Source organism: Lissotriton helveticus (assembly GCF_964261635.1).
Source record: "Lissotriton helveticus chromosome 1_1 unlocalized genomic scaffold, aLisHel1.1 SUPER_1_unloc_34, whole genome shotgun sequence".
Classification (NCBI taxonomy): domain Eukaryota; kingdom Metazoa; phylum Chordata; class Amphibia; order Caudata; family Salamandridae; genus Lissotriton; species Lissotriton helveticus.
The window spans coordinates 843,138-856,567 of record NW_027611675.1 but is presented as its reverse complement, the minus strand read 5'-3'; the positions used below and the strand labels follow the sequence as shown (position 1 = coordinate 856,567).

The 13,430-nt window shown below is 51.1% G+C and overlaps 2 pseudogenes across 2 annotated transcripts in view; one reads left to right on the top strand and one right to left on the bottom strand.

The window, feature by feature from the left end:
- Positions 1 to 13,430, bottom strand: part of LOC144805939 (uncharacterized) — a 372,336-nt pseudogene that overhangs the window by 70,546 nt on the left and 288,360 nt on the right. The window lies entirely within an intron of this gene.
- The window catches only part of LOC144805942 (uncharacterized), a 68,716-nt pseudogene that overhangs the window by 10,787 nt on the left and 44,499 nt on the right, over positions 1 to 13,430 (top strand). The gene's annotated exons all lie outside the window — the stretch shown is intronic.

Here is a 13,430-nt window from a genome sequence, read left to right as displayed (position 1 = left end):
GATCTCGTGGTCTGAGCTCGTGATTCTGGATTGAGTGCCAGCATCTGTGGTTGGTATCCAAGTGCATGGAATTCGCCAGAGCATCAGAGTGGCAGGACATTGATTTGTGGTGCTGTGTGGCGTGGTCCTGTATGCCCATAGTAATTCCTTTAGCGCCGGCTGAATGACACGATGAGCTAATTCAGCTTGTTGCATTGTCTTTTTTTATGGTGGTCATAAATCGTTCCACCATCCCGTTGGCCTGGGGCCACAGGGGAGTGATCTTTCAGTGCTTGAAATTCATGCGTCTCCCGAATTCTGGGAATTCTTTGAATTCTTGTCCGTTAAAAGGTGGTTCATTATCAGTCTTCACCACTGTGGGGGTTCCCCACGCGGCAAATTCTTCGTCGATAACAGCTATGACAGTGGTTGCTTCGGTAGAGGAAATTTGGTGAGCGATGGGGAATCCGGAGTACTCGTCCATGATGACGATGATGTACTTTCCTGACTTCAGCGGGCCAAAGAAATCGATGGCTACGTGTTGCCATACACTATCTGAGAGGTCCGACATCTGCAAGGGGTCATGTGATTCTTATCGCCCTACCAATTGACAGTGTGAGCAGTCTTGGAGTGTGGTCTCTACCATCTGATCAAGGGAAGGGAACCAGACGTGCTCTGGCATCGCTTTCTTCGTGGCTACTACTCCTCGGTGTCCTTCGTGAGCCAGGTTGACGGTTCCTAGTCTCAGTTGGTGAGGGATGACAATCCTCCGATCTCTTAGTAGCAACCCATTGGCACTGATGGGGAGTTAATCCTTGACGTGTTTGAATGCCATAAGTTCTTGAGTGTTGATGGTGTCACTCATCTTTGGCTCTTCTGAGTGTCACCATGAATCTGTGCGGACATGATGCATGATGTTTTGGAGCATGGCATCTTTAGCAGAAGCTTCAATGATGGCTTCTAATGGAACGGCAGGTGGGCAGGTTTGGTCAATGACGAAATGTAGGTATTCTTCTGCTACAGAGTGCCGCACTCGCATTAGAGCTTGTAGATGCCGTGATATGATCTGCCCGGTTCTCTGCCTTTCCCAGGTTTGTGAATGATGGTGTACGTATAATCTTGCAGACGGATTCCCCAGTGTTCGATCCGCGGAGGCATCTTTGCCCAGGGGTTCCCAAAGATGGTTGGCAGAGCTTGATGATCGGTGATGAGTGTTAAGTGCTTGCCATATACAAAGAGGTGAAATGCTCACAAGTCCACACAACCGTCAGGCTCTCTTTTTCTCTTTTTCCGGTTGGGAATATGGTTTTTTCGTGTCGGTGAGGCTGCAACTGGCATACGCAACGATGTGGTGTTGGTCATCTTCGTCATTGTATTGCGCCAGAATCGCACCTAGTCCAAATGGCCTGGCATCTACCACGATTTCTGTCTTCAGTTTGGAGTTGAAGTATGCTAGATAATCGCCCGCTGTGGATGCCCCAGGACTCAGTTGTGGCAGCTGAACATGCCGCTGCGGCCACAATGTGCTCAATCGATCATGCCAGAGGATCCGAAGTACAAATGTCCACATTGCCACTTTGAGCTTTTGGCCTCCCCACACCCCTCAGCTGTTGCGGGAACATCTTTTAACCTACTACCGCTTAACTGTAGATCTCTACCAAAACACTCAATAAAGTTCTCATTGCTGCTGGCAGAGCTTGAACGGGAAGTTTTGTTCCTGACCAAGACGTGGCTCTCCGCAAGTGCAGAGCCCGATATAGTTAGAGCCCTTCTGCCGGGGTATCTAATCCAAAGGCTTGATAGAATGACAGGCTTGGCCGGTGGCATTGCCATTATTTGTAAAAATAACATAACCTGCCGTCTCCTTAGTAGCCCAATAGCAGATTGTGAGAATGGTCTATTTTCCATTGAATTCTCCCCCTCACTTACACTCTCAGGTCTTCTCATATATCACCCCCCGGGTGCCTCAGGCCAATTCTGCAACTCCTTGTTAGAAGCAACCATGGCTTTTGCAAATACTAAGGCGAATTTTACACTCCTAGGAGATCTTAATTTACACTTTGACGACCCTTCCATTGTGATCGCCAGTGAGCTTGTCCAAGACTTTGCCTCCTATCATCTCCAGAAGACGAGTTTCCTACCCACTCATATTAAAGGGCATCTCCTTGACACTATTTTCTCCAGCCTGGAAGATCTAGAAGGTAAACCTCAGATCCCCCTTCCTTCGTCGGACCATTTCCTTGTTCTCTTTTCCTGATCCCCCATTTTTACAGGATCAAACATTCAGCTGACTCAAACTATTAGCCGCCCCTGGTTCCATGCACTTGGACAGTCCCCACCTGCCCCGGGCCCCAATCCTACTACAGCGTATAACAGCTTTAATTCATGGATCGATGGTACACTCAATCTAGTACTCCCGAAAAAACTGATATGGAAAAGAGTCGGATCCAATAAAACAGCATGGTTTACCCCTGAACTACACGTTCTGAAACAGCATTGCAAAAAGTCGGAGAGGCTTTGGAGGAAAGACTTCTTCCACACCAAGAAGCTAGGATACAGAGAAATGTTACGAACTTACAAAGGGGAGATTAAGAAAGCCCAAGCTCTGTGCTTTCAGGAAAAGATTGATCTGGCTGCTAACTCTCCAAGGGAAACTTTCCAGATTGCAAATAAACGACTCAAAGTCCCTGACCCACCGACGATTCCTGACCTCTCCGGTCGCCCGTGTAATGATTTTGCACTATTTTTCTCATCTAAAGTGCAAAATATTCTCAAGCTCCTCCCCGTGAGAGATAGTGCTTTCAACAGTATAGCCTTCAATCGAGTCGAGAATGCCTCCTTCTTGGAGACTATTACTCCTTTGACCCTGGATTCCTTCCTGCCTGTTTTTGCAAACAATTCCTCCCTAATCCAATTAGTCCATATAAGTAAAAGAAAATACAAGTCTATATAACCCAATTATTATCGCCATTCACAGCATACGTTACCTATGCACTATCCAAACAAACTTCCTGTGCAGATCGCAATGTCTCGCAAAACCCCCTTGATATGTCGATAACTTTTAGTTATATCACCATTCCTGTAAAACAGAGGGGCACGTACCCCCATTTATAAGGAATACATTCCCAAATCCTTTGTAACAAAAATTCCGCATTCATCGTCATACCATCTCACCTTAATTCAATATTCTTCAAGTCTCTAATACCACGATGCGTTACATTTTTGAAACTATTAGTCAATTCCTTTTCCAAAAGATCTGGTTCCAAATCTTCATAAGTTGGGACTATTTGTGTTCTAAGCCCTCTCGGGATTCTATTCAGTGTGAGATATTGCCTAAGGGTAGCAGCGTCCCACCATTTATTAAGTTCCGCTTCATTTAGGCGTTCTAGTTTGACAAATTTAGCTATTAGGCCCTCATGTTTAGGGTTTTTAGTGATGCCAACTTCTGTACCTGTCGAAGACCCAGCACTCAAATTACTGAATCGTTTCTGTGCTTCTTTATCTCTATTCATCTTAGCCCCAGTGGCTGCCCACACCTGTGCAATACTAAAGCTAAACAAACACTCCTGGTAACCAGGATTAGACTTGGGCGCACTACTGTATGTTCGGGCAGAATTAACAGTCACTATACAATATGCTTTCAATTATGATGGATTATGTTCCTCTGGAAAATCTTGAATATCGAATGCTGATGGGTGGGCAATATAATATATATAATAATGCCAGTGTGGGCTATATACTTAGAGCAGAAGAAGGTCCTCGCCCGCCTTGAGTTGGTGTTGCTTTCACCACATCCGCCCCAGCAAGTGTGTGATTAACTAATGATGTAAATTTGATTTAGCCACACCTCAATAAATCACACAGCCGGGAGGAAGAGGGTTAGGGGTTCAATGAATGAATGGAAAGTGGGATTTAAGGGAAAGGTTTGACAAAGACAAACATTACACATGGACAACCCATTCATCTTGCCAGCCGAGCATCATAAATCTGTTATGGGAGGAAAAGGAAATGCATGCATGATGATGGGTACTCGACTAGTACAGATATATCAAATTGTCTATCTGTTATGCAGTAAATAGTGCAGTTAAGCTTACACAAAAGATCCCTTCCTAACAGGCAGATTGGGCTTGAGTCTCATACCACAAACTGATGTCTATCTCGGAAAGTCCCTTTTCTCACAGGGATCGGCTCAGTCAAAGGGTTTGTCATTTTCTTGTTTGCTACTCCTACAACTTGGACTGATTGTTCCGGGAGGGATAGGTTGGGAACTACTGCAGATCTAACAGTAGAACGGGTAGCACCAGTGTCAACCAAAAAGGTGGTAGGATGCCCGTCAATGTCACCTTCTACAAACGGTCACCTCTGGTCTGCCTCCAAAACTGCCCCAAGAGTACAGTCTTCCTCCCCCTCAGGCACCGTCATACCAACGAGTCAGGACTGTACTCGTCAAGCCCATCAAAGAGAGACATCTGCTGGTATGTCCGAGTCCCTTGAGGGATTCTCGGTGGCTGGGGAACCTGCACTTGTGGAACCAATGTCCCCCCTTTCATCGATCTGGGATTTGTCACAGTATTAATCATTTCAGGCACCTGCACTGTCTCTACCTCCTGCTGCAACTGATTTGCTGGGTTCAATGGACACTCGCATTTCCAATGCCCGATTTGGTGACAAAGATGACATGCAGTGGTCTTCTTCAGTGTTGCCACATCCATTCCCGGTTTGGGGTCTACTTGTTTTCCCTTTCCCTGATCCTGACCATTCTGTGCTCCTCCCTGATTACTTCCCTGTTTTTTCCCTAATGTTACTCCACTTGGCTGCATCTGGAGTCCCTTATCAGCAGCTTTCATCTGGACTAACATCAGCTTATCTTTAAGCTTCCTATGCTTCGAGTCCACCTCATCACTGCAATACCTGGCATATCGCAGTATGTCATCCACTGGCTTGTTCTGCCAACAGATCAAATGCTGCAGAATCATAATTCTAATCTCTTGTCTCAGACCTAAACCACACTTTGAAATGAACTGTCCCATGTCTTTAGGGTCTAACTTATCTAACCCACTGTACTGTTTGAAGACTTGCAAAAGTCTTTCATAATACTCATGTACCATCTCCTTCGGTTCCTGAACCGTTCGATCTATATTGACCCAATCAATGTCCTGTGGCTCTACCTTGGACTTCAGCAATGTGATCATCTGTTCAAACTTCTTCATGACAATAGGCGAAGGACCATTCGTAACAGAATCTCTAACTAGTTTATAAGTAGGCCAATCAATAACAACTTTACAAGCTGCCCACAAATCTCTTGGAACTTCAGTGTCAAACAGCGTATTCATATCAAACCACAACACCTTTGAGATCTTAACAAAGCGATCAACCTGTTTGTACTATTCAACTGGTTTCTCCCTCAGCTTAGGGAAGTCATTTGTGAACGCTGCTAAGTCACCTCTACTCCAAGGCACATACTGTCTACTAGCTACCTCCCGCAAAGGGTAATTCTGTACTCCCAACACTCCCCCTCCCGGAGGTGGTGTCTCTCCTACGCTCTTTTTAGCACTCTTCTTTTTGGGCCATCTTTCTTCCCACTTTTCGAGCATTTTCCATGCGTGTATCTCTATAATCAGTTCCCGAATGTCCTTAATCCAATGACACTCTTCTTTTCCAGTTTCTGCTCACTGTATTGCAACATGTTACGCCCTTGTAACATATTTGATTTGGACAAATCCACCTTGTACCTCTTCCCTAAGGCAGACATTTTCTCATGTACCCACCTTGCCTTTCGAGTCACATCCTTTGCTACAAACAATAACTCATCTGAATCATAATGCTCCACTCTCTCCAGAGGTAAGTTTCCCTCGATTATCTCATCTACCTCTGCTTTCAGACTCACTACATCCAGCATCTTTGCCCTTATGTCCGCTTTCAGAGTCCCTCGACTAGATGCACGATTCAATTCTTCGCTTCCTCTGCTCTGTTCTCTACACCTATTCCCTTTGGCTGTATCCATAAGGACTGGTTTGTTCCCTTCGCTTCCATCATCCCAACTTGCTGTCATCCTGTCATTCCGATTCCTCACGGGTGGCTCCCACATTCTTAGGTCTGATCTCGAATCGGCAAGGGATCTCGACCTCGCCGTCCTAATCTCCATCTGTCCCCTTGATGAGTCTTCAGTGACTGGCAATGGTGTGCTCAATTCCCTGGGTCTCGGCAATTGAGCTATCACGCTCACTGTGCCATTCCCTTCAGAGCTAGTTCTCTCTCCTACTACTGACTGTGATGAACTTCCATTTCTTGCCTGATCTGGATCTTACACTGATACTCTGGGACCAATGGTGGCACTTAGGAGTCCTAAAGTTAGGACTCCTAACTTTAGGACTCCTAAATGCCTTCTGTGAATACTGAAAGTCTTAAAGTTAGGGTTTTTCTCAGTTTAGGAGTCCTAAAGTTAGGACTCCTAACTTTAGGACTCCTCAATGACTTCTGTGTATACGAAATGAGTAAGTGCCTACTGTGAATACCAAAATGGTCGTAAGTTTAGGATTTTGTCTTAAGTTAGGTCTGTGAATCAGGCCCACTGTTCTTGGAAATGGGCTGCTACACCCGCTCTAGTAAAAGTACTGGGCTGGTCTGTTAACTCTGGTATTTCAGGGTGATATATTAGATGAACCTCTCGCATCGGAAACTGAGATTCCAAGGTAGGACTCTTCTCATGCAACCTGCCCCTATACACAATTAACGTTGTGATGTTCTCAAAAACTTGGCCAGGCTCCATACCACTAGCATACACACCCTTATCTGGGATCAACCTCCCGACTATCATTAAATAAGGTAGTGCCTTCTACCAGTTCTAGAAGTATATCTATGAATAATAAACTGAATTTACCTTTACAAAGTCAACAGGTGCCTATGTCTTTTATATCTGAATATTTTTAGACTTTATTGCTCCAGGACTAACTGTTTTGTACCTCTTGATACCCAGGTCCACGGATATTTATTGGGTTACCCCGTTATGTTATAATGGAATGTAAAACATGAGGCCGGTATTTTTCTCTGGGAAAGGTGGCAACCCTATTTCTGCTCCAGGACCCAGATTCTCTCTCCAACATAGTGCGAGTCTGCATTTACATAGCTTGAGTTTCCCTCTTTTGCTCAAACTGGAAAACTTGCCAAGTCACAAAGCGATTTCTATGTTCTTTCAACATAAAAGCACCAATAGTATTTCTTTACCAGCATAAACGTCACTTTTACTGCTCACAAATCCTGCCTTTACATCTTTAAAATAATTGTGTATTGTATACATTTTCATATGTGTGAATTAATCTTCTATCGGGGATAGCTGTTCCGGGACAAGAGGCCCTGACAGTTCGGACACATACACAAACATAGTTGGTAAAAACAAATCTTTTCTCAGCCCCTTCAAATTATGATTCATAGAGCTGGGCGGTCACACTTAGAAGAGCACAACACACTTCTCACAGACAAACACACACACAGACACACACACAGACAGACACACACACACACCCACACACAGACACACACACCCAGACACGCACACACACACACAGACACACCCACGCACACACAGACAGACAAACACACGCACACAGACACACACACACGCACACACAGACACATACACACAGATGCACACACACAGACAGACACACAGACGCACACAGACACACACACACGCACACACAGACACACACAGACACGCACACACAGACACACACACACACAGACAGACAGACACAGACACACACACACAAATGCACATAGACAGATAGACACACACATACACAGACAGACACGCACACACAGACACTCACACACAGACACACACGCACAGACAGACACACACACGCACACAGACACACACACACACAAACAGACACACGCAAACACAGACACACAGACACGCACACACAGACACACACGCACACACAGACACACACACACAGACATGCACACATAGACAGACACACACACACAGACAGACACACACACACACACAAACACACACACACAGACACACACACACGCACACACGCACACAGAGACACACACAGACACACACAGACACACACAGAGAGACACGCACACACACACAGGTGTGCAGCTCTGGTCCCTGCTTTGGCTTGGAGAAGTCAGTCTAAAGCACAGACCTCGCTGCACAAGAAACAAAACAGAAACAAAAATTTGAAAGAGCTAAGGATGCGTGAGATTACACTGAATTAAATCCCCTCGAGTGACATTTCTCAAAAGTAGTCGAAGATGGACCCTGTTTGGTGTTTGCTTAAGAAACCAGGAAGTAGAAGTGTTCCGACTGTGAGTGTCTTAACACCCACGTCTGTGTCTTTGCCAGCGCCAATGCTTGTTTCTCATACGAGACCCTGTCAAGGACTCAAACACCCATGTCTGTGTCTTTGAAGGCACCAATGCTTGTTTCCCATAACACCCATGTCTGTGTGTTTACAGGCGCCAATGCTTGTTTCCCATAATACCCATGCCTGTGTGTTTACAGGAGCCAATGCTTGTTTCCCATAACAACCATGTCTGTGTATTTACAGAAGGCAATGCTTGTTTCCCATAACACCCATGTCTGTGTGTTTACAGGCAGCAATGCTTGTTTCCCATAACACCCATGTCTGTGTCTTTACAGGCGCCAATGCTTGTTTCCCATAACACCCATGTCTGTGTCTTTACAGGAGCCAATGCTTGTTTCCCATAACACCCATGTCTGAGTCTTTGCAGGACACACACTTGGGAAACAATGCTTGTTTCCCATAACACCCATGTCTGTGTCTTTACAGGAGCCAATGCTTGTTTCCCATAACACCCATGTCTGTGACTTTACAGGAGCCAATGCTTGTTTCCCATAACACCCATGTCTGTGTCTTTGCAGGAGCCAATGCTTGTTTCCCATAACACCCATGTCTGTGTCTTTACAGGAGCCAATGCTTGTTTCCCATAACACCCATGTCTGTGACTTTACAGGAGCCAATGCTTGTTTCCCATAACACCCATGTCTGTGTCTTTACAGGCGCCAATGCTTGTTTCCCTGCTGGAGGCGGCGGTTCCGTCAGCGGCCACCAGAGGGCGCTCCTCGCCTGCTGATGAATCCACTGAGCTGCCCGTGGGATGAAAGGGAGAAGGGTTTCCTCTTCTGGGTCAGCGGCGGCAGAGACAGCACCAGCAGCAAATGCTGACATCACTTCCTGCCTCTCTTTGTGTGTTCAGCCTGCTGCAGAGGAGGAAGGAGCCCTGTCTGTCTGTGCAGCGACCTTCATCTACAGACCCCCCTCGTACCCCAGATCTGCCCCTGCCCCCCCTGGGACCCCAGATCTGCCCCCCACGGCCCCCCAGGGGGAGTAGAGAACCTGGACACATCTGCACAGGTCTCTGCTCAGGTAGGAGATTGTCAGCACTTTCTGCTGTGTTTGTGGAAATAGACTGAATAAACCTGGGGGAATCTCTGCAGGAGCCGGGCTGAGCTGGGCTCTTCTATACGGGGGCCCCTGTGGTTGAGCTGAGCTCTTCTATCTGGGGCCCTTGGGGAGGGCTGTGTTCTTTTATCCAGGGACCCTGGGGCTGAGATGGGCTCTTCTATCTGGAGCCCCTGGGGCTGAGCTGGGCTCTTCTATCCAGGGCCCCTGGGGTTGAGCTGGGCTCTTCTATCCGGGCACCTGGAGTTGAGCTGGGCTCTTCTATCCAGGGGCCCCTGGGGCTGAGCTGGGCTCTTCTATCCCGGGGCCCCTGGGGCTGAGATGGGCTCTGCTATCTGGGGGCCCCTGGGGCTGAGTTGGGCTCTTCTATCCGGGGGCCTTGGGGCTGAGCTGGGCTCTTCTATTCGGGGCCCCTGGGGCTGAGCTGGGCTCTTCTATCTGGGGCATCTGGGGATGAGCTGGGCTCTTCTATCTGGGGCCCTGGGGATGAGCTGGGCTCTTTATCCGGGGGCCCCTGGGGCTCAGCTGGGCTCTTCTATCCGAGGCCCCTGGGGCTGAGCTGGGCTCTTCTATCCGGGGGCCCTTGGGTTGAGCTGGGCTCTTCTATCTCGGGGACCCCTGGGGGGCTGAGCTAGGCTCTTCTATCCAGGGCCCCTGGGGCTGAGCTGGGCTCTTCTATCCGGGGGTCCTGGGGCTGAGCTGGCCTCTTCTATCCGTAGCCCTGGGGCTGAGCTGGGTTCTTCTATCCAGGGGGCCCTGGGGCTGAGCTGGGCTCTTTAATCCGGGGCCCCTGGTGCTGAGCTGGGCTCTTCTATCCGGGGGCATTGGGGCTGAGCTGGGCTCTTCTATGCGGGGCCCCTGGGGCTGAGCTGGGCTCTTCTATCTGGGGGCCCCTGGGGCTGATCTGGGCCCTTCTATCCAGAGGCCCCTGGAGCTGAGCTGGACTCTTCTATATGGGAGCCCTGGGGCTTAGCTGGGCTCTTCTATCCGGGGGGGCCCTGGGGCTGAGCTGGGCTTTTCTATCTGGGGGCCCCTGGGGCTGAGCTGGGCTCTTCTATCCGGGGCCCTGGGGCTGAGCTCGGCTCTTCTATCCGGGGGTCCTGGTGCTGAGCTGGGCTCTCTTATCCGGGGGTACCTGGGGCTGAGCTGGGCTCTTCTATCCGGGCCCCTGGGGCTGAGCTGGGATCTTCTATCTGGGGGCCCTGGGGCTGAGCTCGGCTCTTATATCTGGGGACCTCGGGCTGAACTGGGCTCTTCTATCCGGGGCACCTGGGGTTGAGCTGGGCTTATCTATCTGGGGGCCTCTGGGGCTGTGCTGGGGCTCCACTATCCGGGGGCCCTGGAGGGCTGAGCTGGGCTCTTCTACTCGGGGGCCCTGGGGCTGAGCTGGGCTCTTCTATCCGGGGCCCTGGGGATGAGGTGGGCTCTTCTATCCGGGGGCCCCTGGGACTGAGATGGGCTCTTCTATCCGGAGCCCCTGGGGCTGAGCTGGGTTCTTCTATCCAGGTCCCTGAGGTTGAGCTGGGCTCTTCTATCCGGGGCCCCTGGGGTTGGCTAGGCTCTTCTATCCAGGGGCCACTGGGGCTGAGCTTGGCTCTTCTATCCGGGGCCTTGGGGCTGAGCTGGGCTCTTTTATCTGGGGCCCCTGGGGCTGAGCTGGGCTCTTCTATCCCGGGGCTGAGCTGGACTCTTCTATCCGGGGCCCCTGGGGCTGAGCTGGGCTCTTCTATCCGGGGGCCCCTGGGGCTGAGCTGGGCCCTTCTATCCGGGGGGCCCTGGGGCTGAGCTGGGCTCTTTTATCTGGGGGCCCTGGGGCTGAGCTGGGCTCTTCTATCCGGAGGGCCCATGGGGCTGAGCTGAGCTGGGCTCTTCTATCCGGGGGCCCCTGGGGCTGATCTGTGCCCTTCTATCCGGGGGCCCCTGGGGCTGATCTGTGCCCTTCTATCCGGAGGCCCCTGTGGCTGAGCTGGACTCTTCTATATGGGGGCCCTGGGGCTGAGCTGGGCTCTTCTATCCGGGGGGGGCTGGGGCTGAGCTGGGCTTTTCTATCCTGGGGCCCCTGGGGCTGAGCTGGGCTCTTCTATCCGGGGCCCTGGGGCTGAGCTCGGCTCTTCGATCCGGGGGTCCTGGTGCTGAGCTGGGCTCTCTTATCCGGGGGTTCCTGGGGCTGAGCTGGGCTCTACTATCCGGGGCCCCTGGGGCTGAGCTGGGATCTTCTATCTGTGGGCCCTGGGGCTGAGCTGGGCTCTTATATCCGGGGCCCCTGGGGTTGAGCTGGGCTTATCTATCTGGGGGCCTCTGGGGCTCCTCTATCCGGGGGCCCTGGAGGGCTGAGCTGGGCTCATCTATCCGGGGGCCCTGGGGCTGAGCTGGGCTCTTCTATCCGGGGCCCTGGGGATGAGCTGAGCTCTTCTATCCGGGGGCCCCTGGGGCTGACCTGGGCTCTTCTATCCAGGTCCCTGAGGTTGAGCTGGGCTCTTCTCTCCGGGGCCCCTGGGGCTGAGCTGGGCTCTTCTATCTGGGGGCCCCTGGGGCTGAGCTGGGCTCTTCTATCCGGGGCCATGGGGCTGAGCTGGGATCTTTTATCCAGGGCCCCTGGGGCTGAACTGGGCTCTTCTATTCCGGGGCCCCTGGGGCTGAGCTGGACTCTTCTATCCGGGGCCCCTGGGGCTTAGCTGGGCTCTTCTATCCGGGGGCCCCTGGGGCTGAGCTGGGCCCTTCTATCCGGGGGCCCTAGGGCTGAGCTGGGCTCTTTTATCTGGGGGCCCTGGGGCTGAGCTGAGCTCTTCTATCCGGGGGTCCATGGGGCTGAGCTGAGCTGGGCTCTTCTATCCGGGGGCCCCTGGGGCTGATCTGTGCCCTTCTATCTGGAGGCCCCTGGGGCTGAGCTGGACTCTTCTCTCTGGGGGCCCTGGCGCTGAGCTGAGCTGGGCTTTTCTATCCGGGGGCCCCTGGGGCTGATCCGGGCCCTTCTATCTGGGGGCCCTGGGGCTGCGCTAGGCTCTTCTATCCAGGGGGCCCCTGGGGCTGAGCTGGGCTTTTCTATCCGGGGGCCCCTGGGGCTGAGTTGGGCTCTTCTATCCCGGGGTCCTGGGGCTGAGCTGGGCTCTTTTATCCGGGGCCCCTGGGGCTGAGCTGGGCTCTTCTATCCGGGGACCCCGGGCCTAAGCTGGGCTCTTCTATCCGGGCTGTGCTTTCCTTAGTACATCATGTAGAACCGCCCATGACGGCGTGCCATGGGTAGTACGGTTGATACCTCATCTCATTCCTAGATCTCGGGAGGGTGCAGCCTTGTACTCATTTGTTCTTGCCTTAGTACATCGGGTGTACCACCAACGACGGCGTGCCATGGGTAGTACGGTTGATACCTCATCTCATTCCTAAATCTCGGGAGGGTGCAGCCTTGTACTCATTTGTTCTTGCCTTAGTACATTGGGTAGTACCGCCCATGATGGCATGCCATGGGTAGTACGGTTGATACCTCATCTCATTCCTAGATCTAGGGCTGGTGCAGCCTTGCACTCATTTGTTCTTGCCTTAGTACATCGGGTAGTACCGCCCATGACGACGTGCCATGGGTAGTACGGTTGATACCTCATCTCTTTCCTAGATCTAGGGCTGGTGCAGCCTTGTACTCATTTGTACTTTCCTTAGTACATCAGGTAGTACCACCAATGAGGGTGTGCCATACGTAGCAGTGTAGATACTTTCCCAGGTGTTGTACGCCTCTGAAGGTGGCTCCATTCCAAGGGGACGTCTCATCGCCACAATGCTGCTCCTCTGGTTGGTGTTGCAAGCAATCCAGAAGGCAGTTTTGTTGCTTTTTACAGGCACTTTGCACGTAGTGGCGCTTATAGTCCGTGGACAGATTGCTTGTATGGAACCCTGTGTCTGTGGTACAGGTCCCACTCGACCCGCTCTGCCTGCTTTGTTCTGCAATACATGCTGTCTGAGCCACCTATACAGGATACTGTGTGTACCGAGCCTGTCTGACATTCTGAGGTA